The sequence below is a fragment of the Triturus cristatus genome, chromosome 4_2, assembly GCF_964204655.1.
Source record: "Triturus cristatus chromosome 4_2, aTriCri1.1, whole genome shotgun sequence".
Taxonomy (NCBI): domain Eukaryota; kingdom Metazoa; phylum Chordata; class Amphibia; order Caudata; family Salamandridae; genus Triturus; species Triturus cristatus.
Genome location: NC_140586.1, coordinates 963,182,499 through 963,203,599, shown reverse-complemented (window position 1 = coordinate 963,203,599; position 21,101 = coordinate 963,182,499). Strand labels below are relative to the sequence as shown.

The window sequence follows — 21,101 nt, the reverse complement described above, 5'->3', positions numbered from 1 at the left end:
AAGAAATATAATATAGAAACTAATAGCAGCTAGAATAGTTAGAGAGGGAGTTTTACATCATCTGTTATGCTTGTTTTTTCTTTCAGTTCCATATCCTCCTAGAAGAAAAGGACTATGCTTGGGATAGTCAATTGATGAAAGGAAGATTCTAGAAGAGGGAACCATAGAGGGTTGGCTGTCTCTTCTTTTACTCCCCACCCCCTTTCCCCTGTTCGGAACGCTTCTGTGCTATATCTTGCTTGGAGGAGGTGAAGAGCGTTCCGAGTGGGGGCATTGGGAAAAGCCTTCATTCTGATCCTGTGCAAAATGGAGATAGTGATCCATCAGGGTAGACAGGATCTCTAAATATGGAGATAGTGATCCACCAGGGTACGCAAGATCTCTAAATATGGAGACAGTGATCCATCAGGGTAGTAGAGATCTCTAAATATGGAAAGAACTCTGACATGTTCCTAACAATACAAGATCATTTTAAAGTGGGAGTCCTGTAACATCATAAGAGCTACTCTGTGCCTACAGGCCTCTTGCTGACAATGCGAGCTCTTGGGCCTCTCCCTGTGACCTGGAGCTCTACACCAAGCATGCCTTCTTATCAGACATTGGACTACTGTCCCTGCCTTGGGTAAGACACATGAGCAGTGGAGGGAGAATACCAAGGTTGTGAATTCACAGATCAGACCTTTTCCATCTGTGACAATGAAAACATGGTCTACTGACCTCTCTCAAGTAAACGTTCTGCTGTTGAGCGAGACGCAGAAATGTGAGCTGGAAATCCGGTTGATTATTGAGTCTGTATGTGTGTAGGGTGAGTGTATAGCACAGATATGGTGTTAGGACTCAGTGTGTGTATGTGCGGTGAGTGTGTAGCACAGCAATGGTAGTAGGACTCCGTGTTTGTATGCATGTTTAGTGAGTGTGTAGCACAGATATGGTCGTAGGATTCTGTGTATGTATTATGTGCAGTGAGTGTAAAGCACAGATATGGCAGTAGGACTCTGCGTGTAGATGTATGTATAGTGAATGTGTAGCACAGCTATGGTGGTAGGGTCCTGCGTGTGTATGTATGTGCAGTGAGTGTATAGCACATATATGGTGGTAGTGCTCTGTGTGTGCATGTATGTGTAGTTAGTGTGTAGCACAGATATGGTGGTAGGACTCTGTGTAGGTATGTGTAGTGAGTGTGTAGAACAGATATGGTGGTAGGACTGTGTATGTATGTGTAGTGAGTGTGTAGCACAGATATGGTGGTAGGACTTTGTGTGTGTATGTGTGTAGTGAGTGTGTAGCGCAGATATGGATGTAGGACTCTGTGTGCATGTATGTGTAGCACAGCTATGGTCATAGGACTCTTCGTGTCTATGTATGTGGAGTGAATGTATAGCACACATTTTGCAGTAGTACTCTGCGTGTGCATGTATGTGTAGTGAGTGTGTAGCACAGATATGGTGGTAAGACTGTGTATGTATGTATAGTGAGTGTGTAGAACAGCTATTGTGGTAGGACTCTGCGTGGATGTATGTGTAATAAGTGTGAAGCACAGATATGATGGTAGGACTCTGTGTGTCCATGCATGTGTAGAGAGTATGTGGCACAGATATGGTGGTAGGACTCTGTGTGTGCATGCATGTGTAGTGAGTGTGTAGCACAGATATGATGGTAGGACTCTGTGATGTGTAGTGAGTGTGCATCACAGATATGGTGTTTGGAATATGTGTGTGTATGTATGTGTAGTGAGTATGTTTTACAGCTATGGAGGTAGGACTCTGTCTGATGTGCAGTGAGTGTGTAGCACAGCTATGGTGGTACGACTCTGTGAGTGTATGTATATGTAGAGAGTGTGTAACATAGATATTGCAGTTGGACTCTGCATGTGTATGTATATGTAGTAAGTGTGTACCAGATATGGTGGTAGGTCTGTGTGTGTATGTATGTGTAGTGAGTGTGTAGCACAGATATGGTGGTTGGAATCTGTGTGTGTGTATGTGTAGTGAGTGTGTTTCACAGCTATGGCGGTAGGACTCTGTCTGATGTGCAGTGAGTGTGTAGCACAGCTATGGTGGTAGGACTCTGTGAGTGTATGTGTGTGTAGAGAGTGTTTAGCACAGATATTTCTGTTGGACTATGTGTGTATGTATGTGTAGTAAGATTGTAGCACAGATAGGGTGGTAGGACTCTGTGTATGTATGTGTAGTGACTGTGTAGCACAGATATGGTGGTAGGACTTTGTGTGAGTATGTATGTGTAGGGAGTGTGTAGCACAGATATGGATGTAGAACTCTGAGTGTGTATGTATGTGCAGTGAGTGTATAACACAGATATGGCAGTAGGACTCTGCATGTGCATGTATGTGTAGTGAGTGTGTAGCTCAGAGATGGTCGTAGGACTTTGTGTGGGTATGTGTGTAGTGAGTGTGTAGCGCAGTGAGGATGTAGGACTCTGTGTGTGTATGTATGTATGTATGTATAGTGAGTGTGTAGCACAGATATGGACATAGGACTCTGTATATGTATGTGCAGTGAGCGTGTAGTGCAGTAAGGATATAGTACTCTGTGTGGGTGTATGCATGTATAGTGAGTGTGTAGCACATAAATGGTGGTAGCACTTTGTGTGTGGATGTATGTGGAGTAACCGTGAAGCAGAGATATGGTGGATGGAATTTGTGTGTGTATGTATGTGAAGTGAGTGTTTCACAGCTATGGCAGTAGAACTCTGTGTGATGTGCAGTGAGTGTGTAGCACAGCTATGGTGGTAGGAGTCTGTGAGTGTATGTATGTGTAGAGAGTGTGTAGCACATATATTGCAGTTGGACTCTGTGGGCCCAATTCACAGAACTAACTTAAGACAAAATCCTAAACTTACTACCATTTTCGTATTCACAGAAGGCACTTACTCATTTTGGTATTCACAGAAGACACTTACTCATTTCGGTATTCACAGAAGTTAGTAGTCCTAACTTTAGGACTCCTAAATGCCTTCTGTGAATACCAAAAGTCTTAAAATTAGGATTTTTCTCATTTTAGGAGTCCTAAAGTTAGGACTCCTAACTTTACTACTACTAAACTGAGAAAAATCCTAATTTTAAGGCTTTCGGTATTCACAGAAGGCATTTAGGAGTCCTAAAGTTAGGAGTCCTAACTTTACTACTACTACATTGAGAAAAATCCTAATTTTAAGACTTTCGGTATTCACAGAAGGCATTTAGGATTCCTAAAGTTAGTAGTCCTAACTATACTACTACTAAACTGAGAAAAATCCTAATTTTAAGGCTTTCGGTATTCACAGAAGGCATTTAGGAGTCCTAAAGTTAGGACTCCTAACTTCTGTGAATACCGAAATGAGTAAGTGCCTTCTGTGAATACCAAAATGAGTAAGTGGCTTCTGTGAATACCAAAATGAGTAAGTGCCTTCTGTGAATACCAAAATGGTAGTAAGTTTAGGATTTTGTCTTAAGTTAGTTCTGTGAATCGGGCCCTGTGTGTTTGTATATGTAGTGAGTGTGTAGCACAGATATGGTGGTAGGACTCTGTATGTATGTGTAGTGAGTGTGGAGCACAGAAATGGATGTAGAACTCTGTGTTTGTATGTATGTGTAGTGAGTGTGTAGCACAGCTATGACTGTAGGATGTGTGTGTGTATGTATGAGTAGTAAGTGTGAAGCACAGATATGGTGGTAGGACTCTGTGTGTATGTGTAGTTAGTGTGTAGCACAGATATGGTGGTAGGACTCTCTGTGTATGTATGTGTAGTGAGTTTGTAGCACAGATATCACGTGTGAGAAGCAGACCTGGTATTTGATGTCCACAAATGTAAGCAGGCACCCTGCAACATTCCAGACAATCCTTATGGTGATTTAAGAGGTCTTAGACAACGTTAGAAAGCTCTCTAAGTGGCAGCTGTGGAGATCAGCCTTCAAGCTTAGTCCAGAAGGAGTGTAATGCAGCTTGTTTTACCAGAATTAAATCTTATAGTATAGATTAAGTGAAAAAGAACCACACAAGGTATTTATAAAAATAAGTATTTATTATATAATACTCTCTAACGAGTTTAGATATCTCCTACCCGAGATAAACACAATACTTTTTTTTACAATACAGTAAATAGCACAGAATACATAGTGGACCCCTGGGGGGCGGGGCCAAACTATATACTAAAAAAGGGGTATAAGAACCATGACTCGGGTCAAGACAATGTCAAGAGGACATAGAAGTGCTGGGAACCCAAGGAACCACCAAAGGTGAGTGACTAGGAACCCCACGGAGCGAGTGTGCAGTGTGGGAACACAACCGCACAATCCCTACAACTCTACGTGTAAGTCGCGGTTGGATTTTAAAAGATTAAGGACCCTTCCCAGTGGACCCTGAAGAAACCCATGGAAGACAGAAGGTTGGAGGGGGATGGCCTACGCGACTTGATTTTTGCTTAATACCCTGGCAGAGGCGCACCCGCTGATGCTGACTTCATGGACCACAATGCTTTGGGGTAACACGCTGGTAGGACGAGCAGTATGCGACCAATTGGATTTATGTTTATATTCAGGCTCCCTTGAGCCGGTGGGGCTGACGAGCTCATGGTTACGCACCTGCGTGCCACGAGCAGTAACGGACCTGAGAACATTTTTGGCAGCCTACGCAGCAACCCTACACACATGCCTATTCCCTGCTGATGAGAGGTAATGACCTCGAAACACGTGTCCACGGATGGCCAACGCGACTTCATTTTTGCTTAATACCCTGGCAGAGGCGCACCCGCTGATGCCGACTTCATGGACCACAATGCTTTGGGGTAACACGCTGGTAGGACGAGCAGTGTGCGACCAATTGGATTTATGTTTATATTCAGGCTCCCTTGAGCCGGTGGGGCTGACGAGCTCATGGTTACGCACCTGCGTGCCACGAGCGGTACCGGACCTGAGAACATTTTTGGCAGCCTACGCAGCAACCCTACACACATGCCTATTCCCTGCTGACGAGAGGTAATGACCTCGAAACACGTGTCCAGGGATGGCCAACGCGACTTGATTTTTGCTTAATACCCTGGCAGAGGCGCACCCGCTGATGCTGACTTCATGGACCACAATGCTTTGGGGTAACACGCTGGTAGGACGAGCAGTGTGCGACCCATTGGATTTATGTTTATATTCAGGGTCCCTTTACCCGGTGGGGCTGACGAGCTCATGGTTACCCGCCTGCGTGCCACGAGCGGTACCGGACCTAAGAACATTTTTGGCAGCCTACGCAGCAACCCTACACACATGCCTATTCCCTGCTGACGAGAGGTAATGACCTCGAAACACGTGTCCAGGGATGGCCAACGCGACTTGATTTTTACTTAATACCCTGGCAGAGGCGCACCCGCTGATGCTGACTTCATGGACCACAATGCTTTGGGGTAACACGCTGGTAGGACCAGCAGTGTGCGACCAATTGGATTTATGTTTATATTCAGGCTCCCTTGAGCCGGTGGGGCTGACGAGCTCATGGTTACGCACCTGCGTGCCACGAGCGGTACCGGACCTGAGAACATTTTTGGCAGCCTACGCAGCAACCCTACACACATGCCTATTCCCAGCTGACTAGAGGTAATGACCTCGAAACACGCGTCCAGGGATGGCCAACGCGACTTGATTTTTGCTTAATACCCTGGCAGAGGCGCACCCACTGATGCTGACTTCATGGACCACAATGCTTTGGGGTAACACGCTGGTAGGACGAGCAGTGTGCGACCAATTGGATTTATGTTTATATTCAGGCTCCGTTGAGCCGGTGGGGCTGACGAGCTCATGGTTACGCACCTGCATGCCACGAGCGGAAACAGACCTGAGAACATTTTTGGCAGCCTACGCAGCAACCCTACACATATGCCTATTCCCTGCTGACGAGAGGTAATGACCTCGAAACACGCGTCCAGGGATGGCCAACGTGACCTGATTTTTGCTTAATACCCTGGCAGAGGCGCACCCGCTGATGCTGACTTCATGGACCACAATGCTTTGGGGTAACACGCTGGTAGGACCAGCAGTGTGCGACCAATTGGATTTATGTTTATATTCAGGCTCCCTTGAGCCGGTGGGGCTGACGAGCTCATGGTTACGCACCTGCGTGCCACGAGCGGTACCGGACCTGAGAACATTTTTGGCAGCCTACGCAGCAACCCTACATATATGCCTATTCCCAGCTGACTAGAGGTAATGACCTCAAAACACGTGTCCAGGGATGGCCAACGCGACTTGATTTTTGCTTAATACCCTGGCAGAGGCGCACCCACTGATGCTGACTTCATGGACCACAATGCTTTGGGGTAACACGCTGGTAGGACGAGCAGTGTGCGACCAATTGGATTTATGTTTATATTCAGGCTCCGTTGAGCCGGTGGGGCTGACGAGCTCATGGTTACGCACCTGCGTGCCACGAGCGGTACCGGACCTGAGAACATTTTTGGCAGCCTACGCAGCAACCCTACACATATGCCTATTCCCTGCTGACGAGAGGTAATGACCTCGAAACACGTGTCCAGGGATGGCCAACGCGACTTGATTTTTGCTTAATACCCTGGCAGAGGCGCACCCGCTGATGCTGACTTCATGGACCACAATGCTTTGGGGTAACACGCTGGTAGGACGAGCAGTATGCGACCAATTGGATTTATGTTTATATTCAGGCTCCCTTGAGCCGGTGGGGCTGACGAGCTCATGGTCACGCACCTGCGTGCCACGAGCGGTAACAGACCTGAGAACATTTTTGGCAGCCTACGCAGCAACCCTACACACATGCCTATTCCCTGCTGACGAGAGGTAATGACCTCGAAACACGCGTCCAGGGATGGCCAACGTGACCTGATTTTTGCTTAATACCCTGGCAGAGGCGCACCCGCTGATGCTGACTTCATGGACCACAATGCTTTGGGGTAACACGCTGGTAGGACCAGCAGTGTGCGACCAATTGGATTTATGTTTATATTCAGGCTCCCTTGAGCCGGTGGGGCTGACGAGCTCATGGTTACGCACCTGCGTGCCACGAGCGGTACCGGACCTGAGAACATTTTTGGCAGCCTACGCAGCAACCCTACACACATGCCTATTCCCAGCTGACTAGAGGTAATGACCTCGAAACACGTGTCCAGGGATGGCCAACGCGACTTGATTTTTGCTTAATACCCTGGCAGAGGCGCACCCACTGATGCTGACTTCATGGACCACAATGCTTTGGGGTAACACGCTGGTAGGACGAGCAGTGTGCGACCAATTGGATTTATGTTTATATTCAGGCTCCGTTGAGCCGGTGGGGCTGACGAGCTCATGGTTACGCACCTGCGTGCCACGAGCGGTACCGGACCTGAGAACATTTTTGGCAGCCTACGCAGCAACCCTACACATATGCCTATTCCCTGCTGACGAGAGGTAATGACCTCGAAACACGTGTCCAGGGATGGCCAACGCGACTTGATTTTTGCTTAATACCCTGGCAGAGGCGCACCCGCTGATGCTGACTTCATGGACCACAATGCTTTGGGGTAACACGCTGGTAGGACGAGCAGTATGCGACCAATTGGATTTATGTTTATATTCAGGCTCCCTTGAGCCGGTGGGGCTGACGAGCTCATGGTTACGCACCTGCGTGCCACGAGCGGTAACGGACCTGAGAACATTTTTGGCAGCCTACGCAGCAACCCTACACACATGCCTATTCCCTGCTGACGAGAGGTAATGACCTCGAAACACGCGTCCAGGGATGGCCAACGTGACCTAATTTTTGCTTAATACCCTGGCAGAGGCGCACCCGCTGATGCTGACTTCAAGGACCACAATGCTTTGGGGTAACACGCTGGTAGGACGAGAAGTGTGCGACCATTTGGATTTATGTTTGTATTCAGGCTCCCTTGAGCCGGTGGGGCTGACGAGCTCAAGGTTACGCACCTGCGTGCCACGAGCGGTACCGGACCTGAGAAATTTTTGGCAGCCTACGCAGCAACCCTACACACATGCCTATTCCCTGCTGACAAGAGGTAATGACCTCGAAACAAGGGTCCAGGGATGGCCAACGTGACTTGATTTTTGCTTAATACCCTGGCAGAGGCGCACCCGCTGATGCTGACTTCATGGACCACAATGCTTTGGGGTAACACGCTGGTAGGACCAGCAGGGTGCGACCAATTGGATTTATGTTTATATTCAGGCTCCCTTGAGCCGGTGGGGCTGACGAGCTCATGGTTACGCAACTGCGTGCAACGAGCGGTACCGGACCTGAGAACATTTTTGGCAGCCTACGCAGCAACCCTACACACATGCCTATTCCCAGCTGACTAGAGGTAATGACCTCGAAACACGTGTCCAGGGATGGCCAACGCGACTTGATTTTTGCTTAATACCCTGGCAGAGGCGCACCCGCTGATGCTGACTTCATGGACCACAATGCTTTGGGGTAACACGTTGGTAGGACGAGCAGTGTGCGACCAATTAGATTTATGTTTATATTCAGGCTCCCTTGAGCCGGTGGGGCTGACGAGCTCATGGTTACGCACCTGCGTGCCACGAGCGGTACCGGACCTGAGAACATTTTTGGCAGCCTACGCAGCAACCCTACACACATGCCTATTCCCTGCTGCCGAGAGGTAATGACCTCGAAACATGTGCCCAGGGATAGCAAAGCGACTTGATTTTTGCTTAATACCCTGGCAGAGGCGCACCCGCTGATGCTGACTTCATGGACCACAATGCTTTGGGGTAACACGCTGGTAGGACGGGCAGTATGCGACCAATTGGATTTATGTTTATATTCAGGCTCCCTTGAGCCGGTGGGGCTGACGAGCTCATGGTTACGCACCTGCGTGCCACGAGCGGTAACAGACCTGAGAACATTTTTGGCAGCCTACGCAGCAACCCTACACACATGCCTATTCCCTGCTGACGAGAGCTAATGACCTCGAAACACGTGTCCAGGGATGGCCAACGCGACTTGATTTTTGCTTAATACCCTGGCAGAGGTGCACCCGCTGATGCTGACTTCATGGACCACAATGCTTTGGGGTAACACGCTGGTAGGACGAGCAGTGTGCGACCCATTGGATTTATGTTTATATTCAGGGTCCCTTTACCCGGTGGGGCTGACAAGCTCATGGTTACCCACCTGCGTGCCACGAGCGGTACCGGACCTAAGAACATTTTTGGCAGCCTACGCAGCAACCCTACACACATGCCTATTCCCTGCTGACGAGAGGTAATGACCTCGAAACACGTGTTCAGGGATGGCCAACGCGACTCGATTTTTACTTAATACCCTGGCAGAGGCGCACCCGCTGATGCTGACTTCATGGACCACAATGCTTTGGGGTAACACGCTGGTAGGACCAGCAGTGTGCGACCAATTGGATTTATGTTTATATTCAGGCTCCCTTGAGCCGGTGGGGCTGACGAGCTCATGGTTACGCACCTGCGTGCCACGAGCGGTACCGGACCTGAGAACATTTTTGGCAGCCTACGCAGCAACCCTACACACATGCCTATTCCCAGCTGACTAGAGGTAATGACCTCGAAACACGTGTCTAGGGATGGCCAACGCGACTTGATTTTTGCTTAATACCCTGGCAGAGGCGCACCCACTGATGCTGACTTCATGGACCACAATGCTTTGGGGTAACACGCTGGTAGGACGAGCAGTGTGCGACCAATTGGATTTATGTTTATATTCAGGCTCCGTTGAGCCGGTGGGGCTGACGAGCTCATGGTTACGCACCTGCGTGCCACGAGCGGTACCGGACCTGAGAACATTTTTGGCAGCCTACGCAGCAACCCTACACATATGCCTATTCCCTGCTGACGAGAGGTAATGACCTCGAAACACGTGTCCAGGGATGGCCAACGCGACTTGATTTTTGCTTAATACCCTGGCAGAGGCGCACCCGCTGATGCTGACTTCATGGACCACAATGCTTTGGGGTAACACGCTGGTAGGACGAGCAGTATGCGACCAATTGGATTTATGTTTATATTCAGGCTCCCTTGAGCCGGTGGGGCTGACGAGCTCATGGTTACGTACCTGCGTGCCACGAGCGGTAACGGACCTGAGAACATTTTTGGCAGCCTACGCAGCAACCCTACACACATGCCTATTCCCTGCTGACGAGAGGTAATGACCTCGAAACACGCGTCCAGGGATGGCCAACGTGACCTGATTTTTGCTTAATACCCTGGCAGAGGCGCACCCGCTGATGCTGACTTCATGGACCACAATGCTTTGGGGTAACACGCTGGTAGGACGAGAAGTGTGCGACCATTTGGATTTATGTTTGTATTCAGGCTCCCTTGAGCCGGTGGGGCTGACGAGCTCAAGGTTACGCACCTGCGTGCCACGAGCGGTACCGGACCTGAGAAATTTTTGGCAGCCTACGCAGCAACCCTACACACATGCCTATTCCCTGCTGACGAGAGGTAATGACCTCGAAACAAGGGTCCAGGGATGGCCAACGCGACTTGATTTTTGCCTAATACCCTGGCAGAGGCGCACCCGCTGATGCTGACTTCATGGACCACAATGCTTTGGGGTAACACGCTGGTAGGACGAGCAGTGTGCGACCAATTGGATTTATGTTTATATTCAGGCTCCCTTGAGCCGGTGGGGCTGACGAGCTCATGGTTACCCACCTGCGTGCCACGAGCGGTACCGGACCTGAGAACATTTTTGGCAGCCTACGCAGCAACCCTACACACATGCCTATTCCCTGCTGACGAGAGGTAATGACCTCGAAACACGTGTCCAGGGATGGCCAACGCGACTTGATTTTTGCTTAATACCCTGGCAGAGGTGCACCCGCTGATGCTGACTTCATGGACCATGTGTGTAGGGTTGCTGCGTAGGCTGCCAAAAATGTTCTCAGGTCCGGTACTGCTCGTGGCACGCAGGTGCGTAACCATGAGCTTATCAGCCCCACCGGCTCAAGGGAGCCTGAATATAAACATAAATCTAATTGGTCGCACACTGCTCGTCCTACCAGCGTGTTACCCCAAAGCATTGTGGTCCATGAAGTCAGCATCAGCGGGTGCGCCTCTGCCAGGGTATTAAGCAAAAATCAAGTCGCGTTGGCCATCCCTGGACACGTGTTTCGAGGTCATTACCTCTAGTCAGCTGGGAATAGGCATGTGTGTAGGGTTGCTGCGTAGGCTGCCAAAAATGTTCTCAGGTCCGGTACCGCTCGTGGCACGCAGGTGCGTAACCATGAGCTCGTCAGCCCCACCGGCTCAAGGGAGCCTGAATATAAACATAAATCCAATTGGTCGCACACTGCTGGTCCTACCAGCGTGTTACCCCAAAGCATTGTGGTCCATGAAGTCAGCATCAGCGGGTGCGCCTCTGCCAGGGTATTAAGCAAAAATCAAGTCGCGTTGGCCATCCCTGAACACGTGTTTCGAGGTCATTACCTCTCGTCAGCAGGGAATAGGCATGTGTGTAGGGTTGCTGCGTAGGCTGCCAAAAATGTTCTCAGGTCCGGTACCGCTCGTGGCACGCAGGTGCGTAACCATGAGCTCGTCAGCCCCACCGGCTCAAGGGAGCCTGAATATAAACATAAATCCAATTGGTCGCACACTGCTCGTCCTACCAGCGTGTTACCCCAAAGCATTGTGGTCCATGAAGTCGGCATCAGCGGGTGCGCCTCTGCCAGGGTATTAAGCAAAAATGAAGTCGCGTTGGCCATCCCTGGACACGTGTTTCGAGGTCATTACCTCTCGTCAGCAGGGAATAGGCATGTGTGTAGGGTTGCTGCGTAGGCTGCCAAAAATGTTCTCAGGTCCGTTACCGCTCGTGGCACGCAGGTGCGTAACCATGAGCTCGTCAGCCCCACCGGCTCAAGGGAGCCTGAATATAAACATAAATCCAATTGGTCGCATACTGCTCGTCCTACCAGCGTGTTACCCCAAAGCATTGTGGTCCATGAAGTCAGCATCAGCGGGTGCGCCTCTGCCAGGGTATTAAGCAAAAATCAAGTCGCTTTGCTATCCCTGGACACATGTTTCGAGGTCATTACCTCTCGGCACCAGGGAATAGGCATGTGTGTAGGGTTGCTGCGTAGGCTGCCAAAAATGTTCTCAGGTCCGGTACCGCTCGTGGCACGCAGGTGCGTAACCATGAGCTCGTCAGCCCCACCGGCTCAAGGGAGCCTGAATATAAACATAAATCTAATTGGTCGCACACTGCCCGTCCTACCAACGTGTTACCCCAAAGCATTGTGGTCCATGAAGTCAGCATCAGCGGGTGCGCCTCTGCCAGGGTATTAAGCAAAAATCAAGTCGCGTTGGCCATCCCTGGACACGTGTTTCGAGGTCATTACCTCTAGTCAGCTGGGAATAGGCATGTGTGTAGGGTTGCTGCGTAGGCTGCCAAAAATGTTCTCAGGTCCGGTACCGCTCGTTGCACGCAGTTGCGTAACCATGAGCTCGTCAGCCCCACCGGCTCAAGGGAGCCTGAATATAAACATAAATCCAATTGGTCGCACCCTGCTGATCCTACAAGCGTGTTACCCCAAAGCATTGTGGTCCATGAAGTCAGCATCAGCGGGTGCGCCTCTGCCAGGGTATTAAGCAAAAATCAAGTCGCGTTGGCCATCCCTGGACCCTTGTTTCGAGGTCATTACCTCTTGTCAGCAGGGAATAGGCATGTAGGGTTGCTGCGTAGGCTGACAAAAATTTCTCAGGTCCGGTACCGCTCGTGGCACGCAGGTGCGTAACCTTGAGCTCGTCAGCCCCACCGGCTCAAGGGAGCCTGAATACAAACATAAATCCAAATGGTCGCACACTTCTCGTCCTACCAGCGTGTTACCCCAAAGCATTGTGGTCCATGAAGTCAGCATCAGCGGGTGCGCCTCTGCCAGGGTATTAAGCAAAAATTAGGTCACGTTGGCCATCCCTGGACGCGTGTTTCGAGGTCATTACCTCTCCTCAGCAGGGAATAGGCATGTGTGTAGGGTTGCTGCGTAGGCTGCCAAAAATGTTCTCAGGTCCGTTACCGCTCGTGGCACGCAGGTGCGTAACCATGAGCTCGTCAGCCCCACCGGCTCAAGGGAGCCTGAATATAAACATAAATCCAATTGGTCGCATACTGCTCGTCCTACCAGCGTGTTACCCCAAAGCATTGTGGTCCCTGAAGTCAGCATCAGCGGGTGCGCCTCTGCCAGGGTATTAAGCAAAAATCAAGTCGCGTTGGCCATCCCTGGACACGTGTTTCGAGGTCATTACCTCTCGTCAGCAGGGAATAGGCATATGTGTAGGGTTGCTGCGTAGGCTGCCAAAAATGTTCTCAGGTCCGGTACCGCTCGTGGCACGCAGGTGCGTAACCATGAGCTCGTCAGCCCCACCGGCTCAACGGAGCCTGAATATAAACATAAATCCAATTGGTCGCACACTGCTCGTCCTACCAGCGTGTTACCCCAAAGCATTGTGGTCCATGAAGTCAGCATCAGTGGGTGCGCCTCTGCCAGGGTATTAAGCAAAAATCAAGTCGCTTTGGCCATCCCTGGACACGTGTTTCGAGGTCATTACCTCTAGTCAGCTGGGAATAGGCATGTGTGTAGGGTTGCTGCGTAGGCTGCCAAAAATGTTCTCAGGTCCGGTACCGCTCGTGGCACGCAGGTGCGTAACCATGAGCTCGTCAGCCCCACCGGCTCAAGGGAGCCTGAATATAAACATAAATCCAATTGGTCGCACACTGCTGGTCCTACCATCGTGTTACCCCAAAGCATTGTGGTCCATGAAGTCAGCATCAGCGGGTGCGCCTCTGCCAGGGTATTAAGCAAAAATCAGGTCACGTTGGCCATCCCTGGACGCATGTTTCGAGGTCATTACCTCTCGTCAGCAGGGAATAGGCATGTGTGTAGGGTTGCTGCGTAGGCTGCCAAAAATGTTCTCAGGTCTGTTACCGCTCGTGGCATGCAGGTGCGTGACCATGAGCTCGTCAGCCCCACCGGCTCAAGGGAGCCTGAATATAAACATAAATCCAATTGGTCGCATACTGCTCGTCCTACCAGCGTGTTACCCCAAAGCATTGTGGTCCATGAAGTCAGCATCAGCGGGTGCGCCTCTGCCAGGGTATTAAGCAAAAATCAAGTCGCGTTGGCCATCCCTGGACACGTGTTTCGAGGTCATTACCTCTCGTCAGCAGGGAATAGGCATATGTGTAGGGTTGCTGCGTAGGCTGCCAAAAATGTTCTCAGGTCCGGTACCGCTCGTGGCACGCAGGTGCGTAACCATGAGCTCGTCAGCCCCACCGGCTCAACGGAGCCTGAATATAAACATAAATCCAATTGGTCGCACACTGCTCGTCCTACCAGCGTGTTACCCCAAAGCATTGTGGTCCATGAAGTCAGCATCAGTGGGTGCGCCTCTGCCAGGGTATTAAGCAAAAATCAAGTCGCGTTGGCCATCCCTGGACACGTGTTTCGAGGTCATTACCTCTAGTCAGCTGGGAATAGGCATGTGTGTAGGGTTGCTGCGTAGGCTGCCAAAAATGTTCTCAGGTCCGGTACCGCTCGTTGCACGCAGTTGCGTAACCATGAGCTCGTCAGCCCCACCGGCTCAAGGGAGCCTGAATATAAACATAAATCCAATTGGTCGCACCCTGCTGATCCTACCAGCGTGTTACCCCAAAGCATTGTGGTCCATGAAGTCAGCATCAGCGGGTGCGCCTCTGCCAGGGTATTAAGCAAAAATCAAGTCGCGTTGGCCATCCCTGGACCCTTGTTTCGAGGTCATTACCTCTTGTCAGCAGGGAATAGGCATGTGTGTAGGGTTGCTGCGTAGGCTGCCAAAAATTTCTCAGGTCCGGTACCGCTCGTGGCACGCAGGTGCGTAACCTTGAGCTCGTCAGCCCCACCGGCTCAAGGGAGCCTGAATACAAACATAAATCCAAATGGTCGCACACTTCTCGTCCTACCAGCGTGTTACCCCAAAGCATTGTGGTCCATGAAGTCAGCATCAGCGGGTGCGCCTCTGCCAGGGTATTAAGCAAAAATTAGGTCACGTTGGCCATCCCTGGACGCGTGTTTCGAGGTCATTACCTCTCCTCAGCAGGGAATAGGCATGTGTGTAGGGTTGCTGCGTAGGCTGCCAAAAATGTTCTCAGGTCCGTTACCGCTCGTGGCACGCAGGTGCGTAACCATGAGCTCGTCAGCCCCACCGGCTCAAGGGTGCCTGAATATAAACATAAATCCAATTGGTCGCATACTGCTCGTCCTACCAGCGTGTTACCCCAAAGCATTGTGGTCCCTGAAGTCAGCATCAGCGGGTGCGCCTCTGCCAGGGTATTAAGCAAAAATCAAGTCGCGTTGGCCATCCCTGGACACGTGTTTCGAGGTCATTACCTCTCGTCAGCAGGGAATAGGCATATGTGTAGGGTTGCTGCGTAGGCTGCCAAAAATGTTCTCAGGTCCGGTACCGCTCGTGGCACGCAGGTGCGTAACCATGAGCTCGTCAGCCCCACCGGCTCAACGGAGCCTGAATATAAACATAAATCCAATTGGTCGCACACTGCTCGTCCTACCAGCGTGTTACCCCAAAGCATTGTGGTCCATGAAGTCAGCATCAGTGGGTGCGCCTCTGCCAGGGTATTAAGCAAAAATCAAGTCGCTTTGGCCATCCCTGGACACGTGTTTCGAGGTCATTACCTCTAGTCAGCTGGGAATAGGCATGTGTGTAGGGTTGCTGCGTAGGCTGCCAAAAATGTTCTCAGGTCCGGTACCGCTCGTGGCACGCAGGTGCGTAACCATGAGCTCGTCAGCCCCACCGGCTCAAGGGAGCCTGAATATAAACATAAATCCAATTGGTCGCACACTGCTGGTCCTACCAGCGTGTTACCCCAAAGCATTGTGGTCCATGAAGTCAGCATCAGCGGGTGCGCCTCTGCCAGGGTATTAAGCAAAAATCAGGTCACGTTGGCCATCCCTGGACGCGTGTTTCGAGGTCATTACCTCTCGTCAGCAGGGAATAGGCATGTGTGTAGGGTTGCTGCGTAGGCTGCCAAAAATGTTCTCAGGTCTGTTACCGCTCGTGGCATGCAGGTGCGTGACCATGAGCTCGTCAGCCCCACCGGCTCAAGGGAGCCTGAATATAAACATAAATCCAATTGGTCGCATACTGCTCGTCCTACCAGCGTGTTACCCCAAAGCATTGTGGTCCATGAAGTCAGCATCAGCGGGTGCGCCTCTGCCAGGGTATTAAGCAAAAATCAAGTCGCGTTGGCCATCCCTGGACACGTGTTTCGAGGTCATTACCTCTCGTCAGCAGGGAATAGGCATATGTGTAGGGTTGCTGCGTAGGCTGCCAAAAATGTTCTCAGGTCCGGTACCGCTCGTGGCACGCAGGTGCGTAACCATGAGCTCGTCAGCCCCACCGGCTCAACGGAGCCTGAATATAAACATAAATCCAATTGGTCGCACACTGCTCGTCCTACCAGCGTGTTACCCCAAAGCATTGTGGTCCATGAAGTCAGCATCAGTGGGTGCGCCTCTGCCAGGGTATTAAGCAAAAATCAAGTCGCGTTGGCCATCCCTGGACACGTGTTTCGAGGTCATTACCTCTAGTCAGCTGGGAATAGGCATGTGTGTAGGGTTGCTGCGTAGGCTGCCCAAAATGTTCTCAGGTCCGGTACCGCTCGTGGCACGCAGGTGCGTAACCATGAGCTCGTCAGCCCCACCGGCTCAAGGGAGCCTGAATATAAACATAAATCCAATTGGTCGCACACTGCTGGTCCTACCAGCGTGTTACCCCAAAGCATAGGGGAATAGGCATGTGTGTAGGGTTGCTGCGTAGGCCTGAGAACATTTTTGGCAGCCTACGCAGCAACGAGAGGTAATGACCTCGAAACACGTGTCCAGGGATGGCCAACGCGACTTGATTTTTGCTTAATACCCTGGCAGAGGCGCACCCGCTGATGCTGACTTCATGGACCACAATGCTTTGGGGTAACACGCTGGTAGGACGAGCAGTATGCGACCAATTGGATTTATGTTTATATTCAGGCTCCCTTGAGCCGGTGGGGCTGACGAGCTCATGGTTACGCACCTGCGTGCCACGAGCGGTAACGGACCTGAGAACATTTTTGGCAGCCTACGCAGCAACCCTACACACATGCCTATTCCCTGCTGACGAGAGGTAATGACCTCGAAACACGCGTCCAGGGATGGCCAACGTGACCTGATTTTTGCTTAATACCCTGGCAGAGGCGCACCCGCTGATGCTGACTTCATGGACCACAATGCTTTGGGGTAACACGCTGGTAGGACGAGAAGTGTGCGACCATTTGGATTTATGTTTGTATTCAGGCTCCCTTGAGCCGGTGGGGCTGACGAGCTCAAGGTTACGCACCTGCGTGCCACGAGCGGTACCGGACCTGAGAAATTTTTGGCAGCCTACGCAGCAACCCTACACACATGCCTATTCCCTGCTGACGAGAGGTAATGACCTCGAAACAAGGGTCCAGGGATGGCCAACGCGACTTGATTTTTGCCTAATACCCTGGCAGAGGCGCACCCGCTGATGCTGACTTCATGGACCACAATGCTTTGGGGTAACACGCTGGTAGGACGAGCAGTGTGCGACCAATTGGATTTATGTTTATATTCAGGCTCCCTTGAGCCGGTGGGGCTGACGAGCTCATGGTTACCCACCTGCGTGCCACGAGCGGTACCGGACCTGAGAACATTTTTGGCAGCCTACGCAGCAACCCTACACACATGCCTATTCCCTGCTGACGAGAGGTAATGACCTCGAAACACGTGTCCAGGGATGGCCAACGCGACTTGATTTTTGCTTAATACCCTGGCAGAGGCGCACCCGCTGATGCTGACTTCATGGACCACAATGCTTTGGGGTAACACGCTGGTAGGACCAGCAGTGTGCGACCAATTGGATTTATGTTTATATTCAGGCTCCCTTGAGCCGGTGGGGCTGACGAGCTCATGGTTACGCACCTGCGTGCCACGAGCGGTACCGGACCTGAGAACATTTTTGGCAGCCTACGCAGCAACCCTACACACATGCCTATTCCCAGCTGACTAGAGGTAATGAACTCGAAACACGTGTCCAGGGATGGCCAACGCGACTTGATTTTTGCTTAATACCCTGGCAGAGGCGCACCCGCTGATGCTGACTTCATGGACCACAATGCTTTGGGGTAACACGCTGGTAGGACGAGCAGTGTGCGACCAATTGTATTTATGTTTATATTCAGGCTCCCTTGAGCCGGTGGGGCTGACAAGCTCATGGTTACGCACCTGCGTGCCACGAGCAGTACCGGACCTGAGAACATTTTTGGCAGCCTACGCAGCAACCCTACACACATGCCTATTCCCTGCTGACGAGAGGTAATGACCTCGAAACATGTGTCCAGGGATGGCAAAGCGACTTGATTTTTGCTTAATACCCTGGCAGAGGCGCACCCGCTGATGCTGACTTCATGGACCACAATGCTTTGGGGTAACACGCTGGTAGGACGAGCAGTGTGCGACCAATTGGATTCATGTTTATATTCAGGCTCACTTGAGCCGGTGGGGTTGACGAGCTCATGGTTACGCACCTGCGTGCCACGAGCGGTACCGGACCTGAGAACATTTTTGGCAGCCTACGCAGCAACCCTACACATATGCCTATTCCCTGCTGACGAGAGGTAATGACCTCGAAACACGTGTCCAGGGATGGCCAACACAACTTGATTTTTGCTTAATACCCTGGCAGAGGCGCACCCGCTGATGCTGACTTCATGGACCACAATGCTTTGGGGTAACACGCTGATAGGACGAGCAGTGTGCGACCAATTGGATTAATTTTTATATTCAGGCTCACTTGAGCCGGTGGGGCTGACGAGCTCATGGTTACGCACCTGCGTGCCACGAGCGGTACCGGACCTGAGAACATTTTTGGCAGCCTACGCAGCAACCCTACAAATATGCCTATTCCCTGCTGACGAGAGGTAATGACCTCGAAACACGTGTCCAGGGATGGCCAACGCGACTTGATTTTTGCTTAATACCCTGGCAGAGGCGCACCCGCTGATGCTGACTTCATGGACCACAATGCTTTGGGGTAACACGCTGGTAGGACGAGCAGTATGCGACCAATTGGATTTATGTTTATATTCAGGCTCACTTGAGCCGGTGGGGCTGGCGAGCTCATGGTTACGCACCTGCGTGCCACGAGCGGTAACGGACCTGAGAACATTTTTGGCAGCCTACGCAGCAACCCTACACACATGCCTATTCCCTGCTGACGAGAGGTAATGACCTCGAAACACGTGTCCAGGGATGGCCTACGCGACTTGATTTTTGCTTAATACCCTGGCAGAGGCGCACCCGCTGATGCTGACTTCATGGACCACAATGCTTTGGGGTAACACGCTGGTAGGACGAGCAGTATGCGACCAATTGGATTTATGTTTATATTCAGGCTCCCTTGAGCCGGTGGGGCTGACGAGCTCATGGTTACGCACCTGCGTGCCACGAGCAGTAACGGACCTGAGAACATTTTTGGCAGCCTACGCAGCAACCCTACACACATGCCTATTCCCTGCTGACGAGAGGTAATGACCTCGAAACACGTGTCCAGGGATGGCCAACGCGACTTCATTTTTGCTTAATACCCTGGCAGAGGCGCACCCGCTGATGCCGACTTCATGGACCACAATGCTTTGGGGTAACACGCTGCTAGGACGAGCAGTGTGCGACCAATTGGATTTATGTTTATATTCAGGCTCCCTTGAGCCGGTGGGGCTGACGAGCTCATGGTTACGCACCTGCGTGCCACGAGCGGTACCGGACCTGAGAACATTTTTGGCAGCCTACGCAGCAACCCTACACACATGCCTATTCCCTGCTGACGAGAGGTAATGACCTCGAAACACGTGTCCAGGGATGGCCAACGCGACTTGATTTTTGCTTAATACCCTGGCAGAGGCGCACCCGCTGATGCTGACTTCATGGACCACAATGCTTTGGGGTAACACGCTGGTAGGACGAGCAGTGTGCGACCCATTGGATTTATGTTTATATTCAGCGTCCCTTTACCCGGTGGGGCTGACGAGCTCATGGTTACCCACCTGCGTGCCACGAGCGGTACCGGACCTAAGAACATTTTTGGCAGCCTACGCAGCAACCCTACACACATGCCTATTCCCTGCTGACGAGAGGTAATGACCTCGAAACACGTGTCCAGGGATGGCCAACGCGACTTGATTTTTACTTAATACCCTGGCAGAGGCGCACCCGCTGATGCTGACTTCATGGACCACAATGCTTTGGGGTAACACGCTGGTAGGACCAGCAGTGTGCGACCAATTGGATTTATGTTTATATTCAGGCTCCCTTGAGCCGGTGGGGCTGACGAGCTCATGGTTACGCACCTGCGTGCCACGAGCGGTACCGGACCTGAGAATATTTTTGGCAGCCTACGCAGCAACCCTACACACATGCCTATTCCCAGCTGACTAGAGGTAATGACCTCGAAACACGTGTCCAGGGATGGCCAACGCGACTTGATTTTTGCTTAATACCCTGGCAGAGGCACACCCACTGATGCTGACTTCATGGACCACAATGCTTTGGGGTAACACGCTGGTAGGACGAGCAGTGTGCGACCAATTGGATTTATGTTTATATTCAGGCTCCGTTGAGCCGGTGGGGCTGACGAGCTCATGGTTACGCACCTGCGTGCCACGAGCGGTACCGGACCTGAGAACATTTTTGGCAGCCTACGCAGCAACCCTACACATATGCCTATTCCCTGCTGACGAGAGGTAATGACCTCGAAACACGTGTCCAGGGATGGCCAACGCGACTTGATTTTTGCTTAATACCCTGGCAGAGGCGCACCCGCTGATGCTGACTTCATGGACCACAATGCTTTGGGGTAACACGCTGGTAGGACGAGCAGTATGCGACCAATTGGATTTATGTTTATATTCAGGCTCCCTTGAGCCGGTGGGGCTGACGAGCTCATGGTCACGCACCTGCGTGCCACGAGCGGTAACAGACCTGAGAACATTTTTGGCAGCCTACGCAGCAACCCTACACACATGCCTATTCCCTGCTGACGAGAGGTAATGACCTCGAAACACGCGTCCAGGGATGGC

At 51.4% G+C, this 21,101-nt stretch overlaps 1 protein-coding gene across 5 annotated transcripts in view; it reads right to left on the bottom strand.

Moving 5' to 3' along the window:
* Positions 1-21,101, bottom strand: part of LOC146839143 (uncharacterized) — a 377,863-nt gene that overhangs the window by 18,546 nt on the left and 338,216 nt on the right. The gene's annotated exons all lie outside the window — the stretch shown is intronic.